This window comes from Mustela putorius, unplaced genomic scaffold, assembly GCF_011764305.1.
Source record: "Mustela putorius furo isolate JIRA1106 unplaced genomic scaffold, ASM1176430v1.1 tig00000151_pilon_pilon_pilon, whole genome shotgun sequence".
In the NCBI taxonomy this organism is placed as follows: Eukaryota; Metazoa; Chordata; class Mammalia; order Carnivora; family Mustelidae; genus Mustela; species Mustela putorius.
In genome coordinates this window covers 13626836-13641533 of record NW_025421296.1, presented here as the reverse complement: position 1 = coordinate 13641533, position 14698 = coordinate 13626836, and the positions used below count along the sequence as shown (strand labels likewise).

At 40.2% G+C, this 14698-nt stretch overlaps 1 long non-coding RNA gene across 4 annotated transcripts in view; it reads left to right on the top strand.

The window, feature by feature from the left end:
- The first annotated feature begins 13838 nt into the window (after window positions 1-13838).
- Window positions 13839-14698, top strand: part of LOC101683796 — a 40018-nt gene continuing 39158 nt past the window's right edge. For all 4 annotated transcript variants that reach the window (XR_001177696.2, XR_001177697.2, XR_001177695.2 and 1 more), the window contains exon 1: window positions 13839-13981. This is a non-coding gene — a long non-coding RNA (uncharacterized LOC101683796). The remainder of the gene's footprint in view (window positions 13982-14698) is intronic.

The following is a 14698-nucleotide window of genomic DNA, read 5'->3' as shown; positions in this document are numbered from 1 at the left end:
GTTACCATGGCCATTGCTGCTATAAACATTGGGGTACAGATGGCCCTTCTTTTCACTACATCTGTATCTTTGGGGTAAATACCCAGTAGTACAATTTCAGGGTCATAGGGAAGCTCTATTTTTAATTTCTTAAGGAATTTCCACACTGTTCTCGAAAGTGGCTGCACCAAATTGCATTCCCACCAACAGGGTAAGAGGGTTCCCCTTTATCCACATCCTCTCCAACACATGTTGTTTCCTGTTTTATTAATTTTGGCCATTCTAACTGGTGTAAGGTGGTATATCAATGTGGTTTAAATCTGAATCTCCCTGATGGCTAGTGATGATGAACACTTTTTCATGTGTCTGGTAGCCATTTGTATGTCTTCATTGGAGAAGTGTCTGTTCATATCTTCTGCCCATTTTTGATGTAAGTATCTGTTTTGTGTGTGTTGAGTTTGAGAAATTCTTTATAGATCCTGGATATCAAGCTTTTGTCTATACTCTTATTTGCAAATAACTTCTCCCATTCCATGGGTTGCCTCTTTGTTTTGTTGACTGTTTCCTTTGCAGTGCAGAAGCCTTTGATCTTGATGAAGTCCCAAAAGTTCATTTTCGCTTTTGTTTCCTTTGCCTTTGGGGACATATCTTGAAAGAAGTTCCTGTGGCTGATATCAAAGAGGTTACTGCCTATGTTCTCCTCTAGGATTCTGATGGATTCCTGTCTTACATTGAGGTCTTTTATCTATTTCGAGTTTATCTTTGTGTACAGTGTAAGAGAATGGTCGAGTTTCATTCTTCTACATATAGCTGTCCAGTTTTCCCAGCACCATTTATTGAAGAGACTGTCTTTTTTCCACTGTATATATATTTTTTTGTTTTGTCAAAGATTATTTGCCCCTAGAGTTGAGGGTCCATATCTGGGCTCTCTACTCTGTTCCACTGGTCTATGTGTCTGTTTTTATGCCGGTACCATGCAGTAATCACAGCTTTGTAGTAAAGTTTGAAATCAGGTAACGTGATGCCCCAAGTTTTATTTTTGTTTTTCAACATTTCCTTAGTGATTTGGGGTCTCTTCTGATTCCATACAAATTTTTGGATTATTTGCTCCAGCTCTTTGAAGAATATCAGTGGAATTTTGATCAGAATGGCATTAAATATACTGCTCTAGGCAGTATAGACATTTTAACAATGTTTATTCTTCTGATCCAAGAGCATGGAATGGTCTTCCATCTTTTTCTATCGTCTTCAATTTCTTTCATGAGAGTTCTGTAGTTCCTCAATTACAGATCCTTTACCTCGTTTGTTAGGTTTATTCCCAGGTATCTTATGGTTCTTGGTGCTATAGTAAATGGAATCAATTCTCTAACTTGCCTTTCTTTATTTTCATTGTTAGTGTATAAGAAAGCCACTGATTTCTGTACATTGACTTTGTATCCTGCCACGTTGCTGAATTGCTGTATGAGTTCTAGTAGTTTGGGGGTGGAGTCTTTTGGGTTTTCCATATAAAGAATCATGTCATCTGTAAAGAGAGAGAGTTTGACTTCTTCATTGCCAACTTGGATACCTTTTATTTCTCTTTGTTGTCTGACTGCTGTTGCTAAGACTTCTAATACTATGTTGAATAAGAGTGGTGAGAGTGGGCATCCTTGTCGTGTTCCTGATCTCAACGGGAAGGCTGTGAGCTTTTTCCCATTGAGGATGATATTTGCTGTGGGTCTTTCATAGATAGATTTTATGAAGTTCAGGAATGTTCCCTCTATCCCTATACTTTGAAGCATTTTAATCAGGAACGGATGCTGGATTTTGTTCAATGCTTTTTCTGCATCAATTGAGAGGACCATGTGGTTCTTCTCTCTTCTCTTATTGATTTGTTCTATCGCATTGATTGATTTGCGAATGTTGAACCATCCTTGTAGCCCAGGGATGAATCCCACCTGGTCATGGTGGATAATCTTTTTAATATGCTGTTGGATCCTGTTTACTAGGATCTTGCTGAGAATCTTAGCATTCATATTCATCAGTGATATTGGTCTGAAATTCTTTTTGGTGTGGTCTTTTCCTGGTTTGGGGATCAGGATAATGCTGGCTTCATAAAAAGAGTCTGGAAGTTTTCCTTCTGCTTCAATTTTTTGAAACAGCTTCAGGAGAATAGGTGTTATTTCTTCTTTGAAAGTTTGGTAGAATTCCCCAGGGAATCTGTCAGGTCGTGGGCTCTTGTTTTTTGGGAGGTTTTTGATAACTGCTTCAATCTCGTTACTAGATATTGGTCTACTCAAGTTGTCAATTTCTTCCTCATTCAAGTTTGGGAGTTTATAGTTTTCCAGGAATGTATCCATTTCATCTAGTTGCTTAGCTTATTGGCATATAACTGTTGATAATAACTTCTGATGATTGTTTCTACTTCCTTAGTGTTCGTTGTGATCTCTCCCTTTTCATTCATAATTTTATTAATTTGAGATTTCTCTATTTTCTTTTGGATTAGTGTGGCCAATGGTTTATCGATCTTATTGATTCTTTCAAAAAACCAGCTTCTAGTTACATCGATAATTTCTACTGTATCTCTAGTTTCTACCTCATTGATCTCAGCTCTAATCTTGATTATTTCCTTTCTTATGTGTGGAGTTGGTTTGATTTGTTGTTGATTCTACAGTTCCTTAAGATGTGAAGAGAGCTGGTGTATTCTGGATCTTTGAAATTCTTTGACGGAGGCTTGGATGACTATGTACTTCCCCCTTAGGACCGCCTTTGCTGTATCCCATATGTTTTGGACTGAAGTGTCTTTTTCATTGGTTTCCATGAATTAAGTTCTCCTTTGATCTCCTGGTTGATCCAAGCATTCTTAAGCAAGGTGCTCTTTAGCTTTCAGGGATCTGAGTTCCTTTGGAACTTTTCCTTGTGATTGAGCTCCAGTTTCAAGGCATTGTCATCTGAGAATATGCAGGGAATCATCACAGTCTTTTAGTATTGGTTGAGTCCTGATTTGTGACCCAGTATGTGGTCTATTCTTGAGAAGGTTCCATGTGCACTTGAGAAGAATGAGTATTCTGTTGTTTTAGGGTGGAAAGTTCTGTATATATCTATGAGGTCAATCTGGTCATTCAATGTTCTTGTTTATTTACTGATTTTCTGCTTCGATGATCTGTCTATTTCTGAGAGAGGCGTGTTAAGATCTCCTACTATTAGTGTATTCATATCAGTCTGACTCTTTATCTTGATTAATAGTTTCTTATGTAGTTGGCTGCTCCCATTTTGGGGGCATAGATATTTACAATTGTTAGATCATCTTGGTGGATAGTCCCTTTAAGAATGATGTCGTGGGGCGCCTGGGTGGCTCAGTGGGTCAAGCCGCTGCCTTCGGCTCAGGTCATGATCTCAGAGTGCTGGGATAGAGTCCTGCATTGGGCTCTCTGCTCAGCGGGGAGCCTGCTTCCCTTCCTCTCTCTCTGCCTGCCTCTCTGCCTACTTGTGATCTCTCTCTGTCAAATAAATAAAATCTTTAAAAAAAATAAAATAATAAAATTAAAAAAAAGAATGATGTCGTGTCCTTCTGTATCTCTGACTACAGTCTTTAGTTCAAAATCTAATTATTCTGATATGAGAGTCATTACCCTGGCCTTCTTTTTAGGCCCATTGGAATGAAAGATGCTTCTCCATCCCTTCATTTTCAGTCTGAGTGTATCCTTAGATTCAAAATGGGTCTCTTGTATACAACATATGGATGGGTCCTGTCGTTCTAACCAATCTGTAACCCTGTGTCATTTGATGGGCGCATTTAGGCCATTCACAGTGAGAGTGATTATTGATAGATATGTTTTTATTGACAGCATGTTACCTTTGAAGTCTTTCTTTCTGTATATTTTCTCTATATTTATGTTCAATGATATTCTTAGGATTTTTCCTCTTTTATAGAACCCCCCTTAATATTTCCTGCAGTGTCGGCTTGGTGGTCGCATACTCATTTAAGCCTTGCCGGTCTTGGAAACTCTTTATCTCTCCATCCATATTAAATGTCAGTCTTGCTGGATAAAGTATTCTTGGCTGCATGTTCTTCTCATTTAGTGCCCTGAATATATCTTACCAGCCCTTTCTGGCTTGCCAGGTTTCTGTGGACAGGGTGACATTATTCTGATGGGCTTTCCTCTGTATGTAAGGAGCTTCTTTGTCCTAGCTGCCTTCAAGAGGGCCTGTCTACAATTATAATTGCTCATTCTTACTATCAGGTGTCTCAAGGACTTTTGAGAATCTATAATCTTGGGGGGAGACCGTTCTGCTTCTAGTACATGAACGCTGGTTCCATTCATGAGATTGGGAAAGTTTTCATGGAGAACTTGTTCCACTATATCTTCCAGACTTTTTTCTTTCTCCTCCCCTTCAGGGATTCCAATAATTCTGACGTTGGACCATTTCATGGCATCATTTATTTCCTTAATTCTGTTTTCGTGGCTTCTAAGCTGTTTGTTCCAGGCTTCCTCCTGATCCTTTCTATCTGTTTGTCCTCCAGATCACTTCTCAGTTAACCTAGCTTTTAGATAATTTAGATTAGATTGGAACTCATTGAAAGCATTGTGAACATCATTGCTGGTGGCTTTCAGTTCTGCGCTAACATTGTGAACATCATTCCTGGTGGCTTTCAGTCCTGCCCTAATCAATTCCATTTTGTCATCTATGGCTTTCTCCAACCTAGCTATTGCCTGGATAATTGTTAGCCTGAATTCCCTTTCTGACGTACTGTCTAGGACAATATCCATTAGCTCTGTTGCAGAAGGCCCATCCTCTGAAATTTTCTTCTGCTGGTCATTCCTCTTCCTAGTCATTTTGGTGAGAGATGGCTGAACAGATGTAGCTGGATGTATTGACCATGGTGCAGGCAAGGTGCACCCTGGAACACTTCTGAGCAATCAAGAGTCCCCACCCAAAAGAAAGAAAAAAGAGAGAGAGATTTAAAAGAAAAAAGAGAGAGAGAGACAGGGAAAAAAAAAAAAAGAAAGATAAAAGAGAAGGCTCAGCCCAAATGGAACCCATTGTAAGATTTATGAGGTATACGAACAAAAACAGACAAACAAAAAGACTGATAAAAAAGTATATGATGAGAAAAATATATATATATAAAAGCAAAACAAAACAAAACAAAAGAGCCTCGTCAAAAAGAACCCCAAGTATAAGATTTATATACTATCAGGACAAACATAAATACACAGAAACACTGGCAAAAGAAAAAGATGGGAGAGTGGTTATAAATTCTCAGTGTGAATGAGGAAGGTTATTTTGATTCTTCCTGGATGTATCTTGATATCTTTGTTAAAGGACTCAACTTTCCTAAGATAAAGATGGATTAAAAATTGGTTTACCTATAGGGGTAGCATTGAATGGGGAAAGGGGATTACTTTGAAGTTTAACTCTATATGAATATTAATCTTTTTTCTTTTTCTTTTTTTTTTTTAGGTTGGCTTTCTGGGGGAGGGGACTGACACATGGGTTTTCAGGCAGTGTTCCCTGAGTTAAGTTCTCCTGTCCCCCTCAATGGGGTGGGCTCTGAGGAAACTGGTTTTTCAGGCTTTTGTTCTCTGGAGGTTTTTATGTTTGTTTGTTTGTTTTCTCTTCCCTTGACAGTTTTTGATGGTTTGTGGAGGTTTAGAGGAAAGCAAACTGCACCCAGACCTCCCTCTCAGAGAGAAGCCTCAGTCTGTTCCCCTCTGGGCTCTCCAGAGCACATAAGTTCCCCCTCAGAGGCTGCAGAGCATGTTCTGAGTCACAGTCCCTGGGGACACAGGAACTCCTGCTTGTACCCAAAACCGCTACAGCAGCAGCTGTCTGAGTAGCTCCAGACCATCAGAGAGGTCCCAAGCAGCGATTGCACACTGAGATTTTCCCACTGGCCTGGGCTGGGAGTGCCTAGACTTTCCGGATCTGAGAGCGCTGGGCTGGCGCCTGCGTGTACCTCTCTCAGGGGAGGGTGTGGGGCGCAACTCAGGCTCTGATAGGATGGCATGGCGCATGTGTGGAGACTGAAAAAAGGCCATGCTTCTGCCAGCTGGCGAGACTTCCAGCCCTCACAGGAGCCAAACCCCAGGCACTCTCAGAAGAGATCACGGCTCAGGGACCAAGACCTGGTTTCTTCATTGCCCTCTCTCTGGCTCAGCATCAGGGGTGGCTGTCCTGAGTCTGGGGACTTAAGCCCCTGTCACTAACCACCCCCATTCCCACAATTTCCCCCCAAAATTCTTTGCTTTTTTTGAGTGCTTTCAACCAGACTCCAAGTTAATGCTGGTCCCCAGTCGCAGGGCACTCTCATATTGGGGTAATATTTTCCAATGGGTCTCTTCTGATGGCTCCCTCCCCCCTTTTCTTTATTTTCTGATATCAGTCCAATGTTCCCACTCTGCTTTACCTGCCCACTGGTGTCTTCTGTCCCTGTAGAGATCCAGACATGTATAATTCTAATCTCAGCCTGATTTCATGGGTGATCAAAGTTCTTTGGTAGGTAATCAGCTCACTTTAGGGTGTGGGTTGAAATGGCACCTCCTCCTACTTCCCTGCCATGTTGTCTCCCCCTAAGAAGTAAAATTATTTCTGTTCATAGATGACATGATCTTTTTTTTAGGATTTTATTTATTTGAGGAAATGTGTGCATTCACTTGTGTCCTCAAGAGAGCACAAGCAGGGGCAGCAACAGAGGTAGAAGTAGAGGTGGAAGCAGACTCCTGACTGAGCAGGAAACCCAACATGGGGCTCCATCCAAGGACCCTGGGATCATAACCCCAGCTGAAGGCAGATGCTTAACCACCTGAGCCACCCAGACACCCCACAGATGACATTGCCTTATATTTAGAAAACCCTGGGGTGCCTGGATGGCTTAGTTGCTAAGCATCTGCTTTTGGCTAGGGTCTTGATCCTGGGGTTCTGGGATCCCACCCAACATCTGGCTCCAGGAGCCTGCTTCTACCTCTACCTTTGCCCCTCCCCCAAACTCATGCATAGTCTCTCTATATCAAATAACTAAATAAAATCTTTTAAAAGAGAAAAAAAACCCTAAAGTTTCCACAAAACACTGCTAGAACTAATGAATGCAGCCAAGCATTCATTTATATGGAAATTAACATAAAAATATAAAAATTTGTATAAAATCAATATACAAAAACCTGTTACAGTTTTGTACACAGTGAACAAGCCAAAAAGGAAATTAAGAAAGCAATTTCATTTACAATAGTATCAAAAAGAATAAAACATTAAAGAACAAGTTTGACCAAAAAAGTCAAAGTCTTATACACAGAAAGCTATAAAACATTGCTGAAAAAAATTAAAGAAGTTACAAATAAATGGAAAGACATTCCATGTTCATAGATCAGAAGATTTAATATTATTAAAATGTCCACGCTACCTAAAGAAATCTACAGACTCCATGCAATCCCTATCAAAATCCTGATGACATTTTACAGAAATAGAAAAAGAAATCTTAAAATTCGTATGAAATCCCAAAAGACCCTGAATAGCCAAAACAATCTTGAAAAAGAAAAGAAAAGCTAAAGACCTCATATTTCTTGATTTTCCAACCTATTACAGAACTACAGTAATCAAAATTGTACAGTACTATTGAAAGATGTACATAGAATAGAGTCCAGAAATAAAACCTCATGTATGTATCAAATGATCTTTGGCAAGGTTGTAAAGATGACAAAATGGAGAAATGATGATTTCTTCAATGGTAGAGTTGAGGAAACTAGATATCCACATGCAAAAGAATAAAGATAGACCCTTATACTATAAACAAAAATTAACTCAAAATGGATTAGAAATATAAACACAAAAACTGGAACTTCATTCATCTGTTGATGGACATCTAGGTTCTTTCCATAGTTTGGCTATTGTGGACATTGCTGCTACAGACCTGTACCCCTGGGGATAAAAATATATGTTTATAAAAAATAAAAAAAAAAAACTGGAACTTCAAAATTAAAAAAAAACATAGAGAAAAAGCCTCATAATATTGAAATGGGCAATAATTTCTTGGACATGGCATCAAAAGCACAGACTACAAAAGCTAAAATAGATAATGGGACAATGTCAAGCCCTCAAAACATCTTTGAATCAAAGAAACAATTAACAGAGTAAAAAAGGAAATTTATGGAATGGGATGGGACAAAACATTGTAAACCGGGGTGCCTGGGTGGCTCAGTGGGTTAAAGCCTCTGCCTTCAGCTCAGGTCGTGATCCCAGGGTTCTGGGATTGAGCCCTGCATCGGACTCTCTGCTCAGCAGGGAGCCTGCTTCCTCCTCACTCTCTGCCTGCTTTTCTGCCTATTTGTGATCTCTGTCAAATAAATAAATAAAATCTTTAAAAAAAATTGTAAACCTCATATCAGCTAAAGGATTAATATCCAGAATATATAAAGAACTTTTATAACTCAATGACAAAAATCCCACAAATCATCCAATTAAAAAATGGCCATAAGACTTGAATAGGTACTTCTCTAAAGGTGATTTACAAAGGTCAATAAGCATATGAAAAAGTGCATAATATCATGAATAATTAAAGAAATGCAAATCAAAACCACAATGAGTTACCAGTTAGGATGCACACTGTCAAAAACCAGAAAATAACAAGAATTGACAAAAATGTAGAGAAATTGGAGTTTTGGGATCATTATTAGTGGGACTGTAACATGGTGCAGAATATATGGAAAATAGTACAGCAGGTCTTCAAAAAAACTAAAAGTAGAACTACCATTTGATCCAGTACTGTCATATCTGGGTACATTTCCAAAGGAAAAAGGCTCTCAAAGAGATATTTTCACACCCTTGTCTTAATAGCAGCATTATCCACAATAGCTAAGTTGTGGAAACAATCTAAATGTTCACTGATGGATGAGAAGAAAGGGAGCTGGTATATACATACATATGTACATACCTACATACATACATACAACCATTAAAAAAAAGGAAATCCTTGCATATGAAATAAAGACAAATTCACACAGAAAAGCAAATACTACATGGCTTCACTTATATGGAGTATCAAAGGTAATCCAACTCATAGAAATAGAAAGGGAATGGTGGTTACCAGGATAGGGGGGTGTGATTGTTCAATATGCATGGAATTTCACTAGTGAAAGATGAAACAGTTCTCAAGGTCTGTTGTACAACATTGTATGTAGTTAACAATTCTATACTGTATACTTAAAAATTGTTGAGAGGGTAGATTTAAGTTATACGTTTCTTGTCACAATAAAAGAAAGTAGTTACTCTGAAAAGGCTGTGTATTATAATGTATGATTCCAAGAATATGCCATTCTGGAAAAGGCAAAACTATGGAGACAGGAGAAAGATCAGTGGTTGCCAGGGGTTGAAGGGAAAGAAGGATGAATAAGCAGATTACAGATGATTTTTTTTTAATGGCAACAAATTCTATATGATACTGTAGTGATGGGTATATGCCATCACATACTTGCCCAAACTCACAGAATGTACAATACCAAGAGTGATCCCTAGTGTAACCTAAGGACTCAATGATTATATGCCAATGCAGGTTCATCAATTATAACAAATTTACCATTTTTTAAAAGATTTTATTTATTTATTTGACAGAGATCACAAGTAGGCAGAGACAGGCAGAGAGGGACGGGAAAGCAGGCTCTCTGCTGAGCAGAGTCCAATGTGGGGCTCGATCCCAGGACCCTGAGATCATGATCTGAGCTGAAGGCAGAGGCTTAACCCACTGAGCTACCCAGGTGCCCCACAAATGTACCATTTCGATGAAGTCTTTGCTAGTGGGAAAGGCCATGGTGTGTAAGGGAAGGAGTTATTTGAACACTTTGCTTTCCATTCAGTTTTGCTTCAAACCTAAAACTGGTCTAAAAACAACTTGTTAAAACATTTAAAAACAAAACAAGGACAAAACCCCCCAGTCTTTCAGAATTAAGTTTGTATCTTCTAAGCCCCTTTTTTTGACAGGCTGCCACCCTAAGGACATGACTAACTGTCACTGTTAGGAGAAAGAATAATATATCATGCTCTGGAATAGTCAGGGAGAATCCTGAATTCTTAAAATTTTCACCGTTAGTCTGTACCACCCTCCCACCTTTCACACTGACCACGATCCAGTAAGCAACCTGGAGGAGGGTGCTCCTTTCTGGGGATAGCTGCTTTATTGAATGATCCCAACTGCCTTACTAAGATGTGTGTACAGGGAGGTGAGGTAAGCTGTCGAACCATCAGCTCATTATTGAATAGCTTCTGTCACAAAGGCACATTGTTATCAAACCACATCTGATCACAAAGTCCAGTACTTCACATAGATGTGAAATGAAAGCAAATTCAGACTTGGGTAAGGGAGATGATTCAGTAAGGGAGGGAAGGGGACTACTGCAAAAGGGAAAACACTCTAACAGTAGGATATGCAAGCATCTTAAAGAACAGACAGGAGGGTTTTTCTTTTCTAAGGAAAGGTAAGCAAGGCTAGAGAGAACCGGGAGTGTTAGCTGGGATGAGTGGGTAGCCTGATGGACAGTTGGTCAGCCATCAAGGAGGGCTTGGTTGTTCTTTGCTTGGGGCTTAAGGTTAGGCCAAAGTTCAGGCCCTGAGGGAAAGGGAAATGTAGGGACTTGAACACATCACATTTATGGACATTTTGTCCATCCCAACTGGGCAGGGGGCCAAAGAGTTCAGCTCATCATTTATGAGACAAAGAAAAGGCATTTGATTTGGAGAAGCTGCATCTGACCTTATCAAAGAAAAAGTAAGGGGCATCCACAGACTTACCTGGGTCATATGGGGAGGTGTGGTCCTTTGCTGTAGGTTGTTTGCTCAGGAGAGTAAAGAATTCTTGATCATCACTCTTTCCAAAATCACAGGGTTCTGGTAAGTTCAACATCATCACAGATTCATGTCTGTATCAGGTCAGTATGGTGAGTCCTGCAATTCAGAGCCAGAGCTGAGAGAGAGCCCTGAGAGGGGTGCAGTGCACCCCGGAACATTCTCCAGGCAGCTGCCCCCAGGGAGAGGAAAAAGCATCCTTTAACAGGGTCTGGTATGCAGTGATAGCGTCTGCATTAGAAACTCTTGAGTCTTTCACTTTGGGCCCTGTATGTGGTGTGGTGTGTGGGGGAATGTGTTCCTGTGTCTAGAACAGGGACAGATGTAGACAGTGATGTGGGGATAAACAATGTTGCAGGCTCCATCAGGGGCTGGATTTGAGCAAAAGCCCTTCCTGTGGGCATCTGCAGGAGTGATCCAGATAGTCTGATAGATGACCACATTCCATACCCACAGTTCCCAGCCCGGGAAGGGGATGTCCTACATCTGCAAGAGTCCAGGAGTCAGAGCAGAGCTAACATGTCTGCTTTCCATCTGACAGTGCTGGACAGCCACAGTGCTCACCATGGGGATTCAGCTTACTTAACACCAGTGTAGCAGGCTCAAGAGCTTAGAGGACCTCTGTGAATTGAAGAGCCTATAGAATCAGCATTTTGCTTTGGGCAGTGGAGTGGAAGATGCAGCTCTTCCCCCTACAGGAAAAGCTATCACTTCAGCAAAGCTGAGATGCTACTTTGACAGACATTCTTAACTGGAAGCTTCTGGAGCCCTTTTCAGTTATCAATCAAAGTAAAGTCAAATGAGCCCTTCCTTTCCCCTCCTTACCCTATAAATGGGCATGTCAAGCCAGGGATTCAGCAGACCTCTAAGGGTTAGCATTTAATTTCCACAGATGCTTTAGTAGCAAACCCATAACTGCTTTCTAAAAGGAGAGAACCTAGCAGACATATCAGAGGCCCAAGCCCAAAACTAAAAAAAAAAAAAAAAAAAACAAAAAAAACACCTCTCTCTAGTTGGAGGCCACCTGATTTTGAATGCTGCTTCTCTTTTTCAGGGGCTCTGTTCAGTAAAACTCTTCATCAGTTACAGGAACTGGTTCTGTCCACAGTACTTCTGAGGGTCCTCTGTCTCTTCTTAGGCAAAATGGGCTGTGATACTTGGGTAAAATCCTAACTGTTTGATGTTTATTTCAACCTCATGATATCTTTTACCCCTCTGAACAGAACATTACTTATAGTCTCTATCTTTCTTTTAAAAAATCACAGCCCGTGCCTTAATATTTAATATAAATCTTCATGTGGATTTGTCTTGCCTTTCCTGAGAACTACTGATCATATATGCATTCTTATTGTTTGGAATTCTCAAATAAATAGATATTTTTTATAGATAACTAACCACTAGACTTAAGCACACAAAATTTAAACAGTTTTTGAGAAATCAAAGCCCAGGGAGGGCAGCCCTAGTCTTCCTGGCCTTTGTGACTTTCTGTTGCTCTCCTTTGATAACAATGATTCTAGTTTCTAATTCAAATATCAAAGCTCCTGGATTGACAAGAGGTATCTGTACCCCTTTGGCAAATGAGAGACAACTTGGGAAATCAGTCAGGGGAAATTCTAATACATCTTTATGTTTTATGAGGATAATGTAGCAATGCAATTGAAATTGAGACTGCCCCCAAAAGGGAAATTGTACTTGGTAATTGATGAATAATATTTTTAATGGAATAATGAAAAAATGAAATAAAAACAGATAAAGTTAATCTGGACTGTGACCCATAGTTTTGTGGGTTTTTTAAAAAAAAAATTTTATAGTCACCATAACTCTGGTACCTCCAGTATCACTCCCAGCGGAGACTAAGGTCCCTGAGAATGGGAGGTAAGGGAAATACAGTCAGCAAGGACTTTCACACCAAAAACTATTTTTTCCCAAGAAAACACTGCATTCTAGTATTCCCTGACCATTTGTCTTTATGCTTCTCATCTCAATGCATTTTTTCAGAGACTCTGGTTTCTGTTAACATCCTAGGCACAGAGACATGAGGGGTCCACAGAGGGAGAGAATACTTCTAGTACTAAGGGCTCCGATATGCACAGATAGCTGGAAGAAAAGAGGTGGATTGTTAAGAAAATCTCTCTCTTATGAGGCATCTGGGAGCATCTGCCAGCTGCTGAGCATGAACATTTGTGGGCAATGACCAGGTCTGACTGCCTGCCAGCAATGACTGAAACAACACGGATGAGAGGAATGACTGAAACACCATGGATGGGCACCCTGGGGAACCTGATGTGTCTGAGTATGCTTCTGTCAAGATAACAAATCCATTTAATCTCACTGTGAACAATTTCTCCTGACATTTAACCACAAAAAGATGTCCAAATATTTAAAGCAGTTGTTACCCATTAAGTAATTCCTTTCACAAAAATGCAGTAGAACAATGACCAAGAATAATCATTAATTTGCAGAAAAAATGCTAACACTGTTTTCCATGCAAATAGAACTCATAAAAGAGGAGTCTAGATCAACAATCTGATTTCACTTAGTTGAAATTCTTTGTGTGACAGACTTCAACATCCTTTTTTCTGTTATGAACATGACATTAATTTGATACTTTTTGAGTACCATTCATAATGCTTAATTCTAAATATAATATCCTTGGAAGAAAACACTCTTTAGAATCTTCTAAATATAAGTTTATAAATCACAGTTTATAAGCATTAACAATTTTTATTTTAATTCATTTAATGTTATCTGTGTTCTCATATGACAAGAGTATTTAGGTCGACAGGTTAAATTATATCAATTTTTTTTTTAAGTAATCTCCACACCTCATATGGTGCTTGAGCTCATAACCCCGACACCAAGAATCACACTTTTCTGAGTAAGCCATCCAGGTGCTCCTAAACTATATCAGATTATTTAAAAAACTGAACAAACAAAACAAAAAACAAGGATCTGCAGATAATAATTAACTAAGCCAATCATAAATTATTTTATCTTTTTAACAAAGATTTTACTGGGGGAGGAGTCAAGATGGCAGAGAAGTAGCAAGCTGAGATGACATCAAGTAGAAGGAGATCAGCTAGATAATTTATCAAACCATTCTGAACACCTACAAATCCAAGAGGAGATTGAAGAGATGAAGAGCTGTTTCTAGTTTTCTAGAAACAGAAAATCAACCATTTTCTGAAAGGTAGGACTGGCAGAAAAGTGAATCCAAAGCAAGGGGAAGGTAGACCGTGGGGGGAGGGGCGGGCTCCTGGCAAGCAGTGGAGCAACAGAGCACAAAATCAGTACTTCTTAAAGTCTGCTCCACTGAGTGACATTGCTCCAGAGGCTAAACTGGGATGAAGCCCACAAAGGGACAGCATAGCCCCAGGTCCTGCAGGGTCACAGAAGGATTGGGGGTGTCTGAGAATCACAGAGCAAACATGTATTAGAGCGGGGAAACCAGCCACAGAGACAGAGCCAAGGAGTGAGCTCTCAACCATAATCTGTGAACCATAACCTGTGGCACAGGCCATGGCTCTATGAGTGGGGTCCTCACAAGATTGGGGGAGACCCCCCCTGGAAGAGCTCAAGGATCTACAGGGTTTGGAGACTCCAGGTGGAGCTGTGTGCCAGAAACAGACACACTGGTCACAGGCTGGGTGAGCTCGGAGTGCAGCCAGAGGCCAGGGAGATGGGAGTGATTGAGCACTTTTCTCTGAGTGTGCACTAAGGAGTGGGGCCCCGAGCTCTTGGCTCCTCCGGGTCAGAGATTGGGAGGCTGCTATTTTCATTCTCGAGTCCAGAACTCTAAGGAAAGTGTTCAGGGAACAAAAGCTCCTGAAAGTAAACCCAAGCGGATTATGTAGCCTGGTCCCTGGTAAGGGTGGTGCAATTCTGCCTTGGGCAAAGACACTTGAGA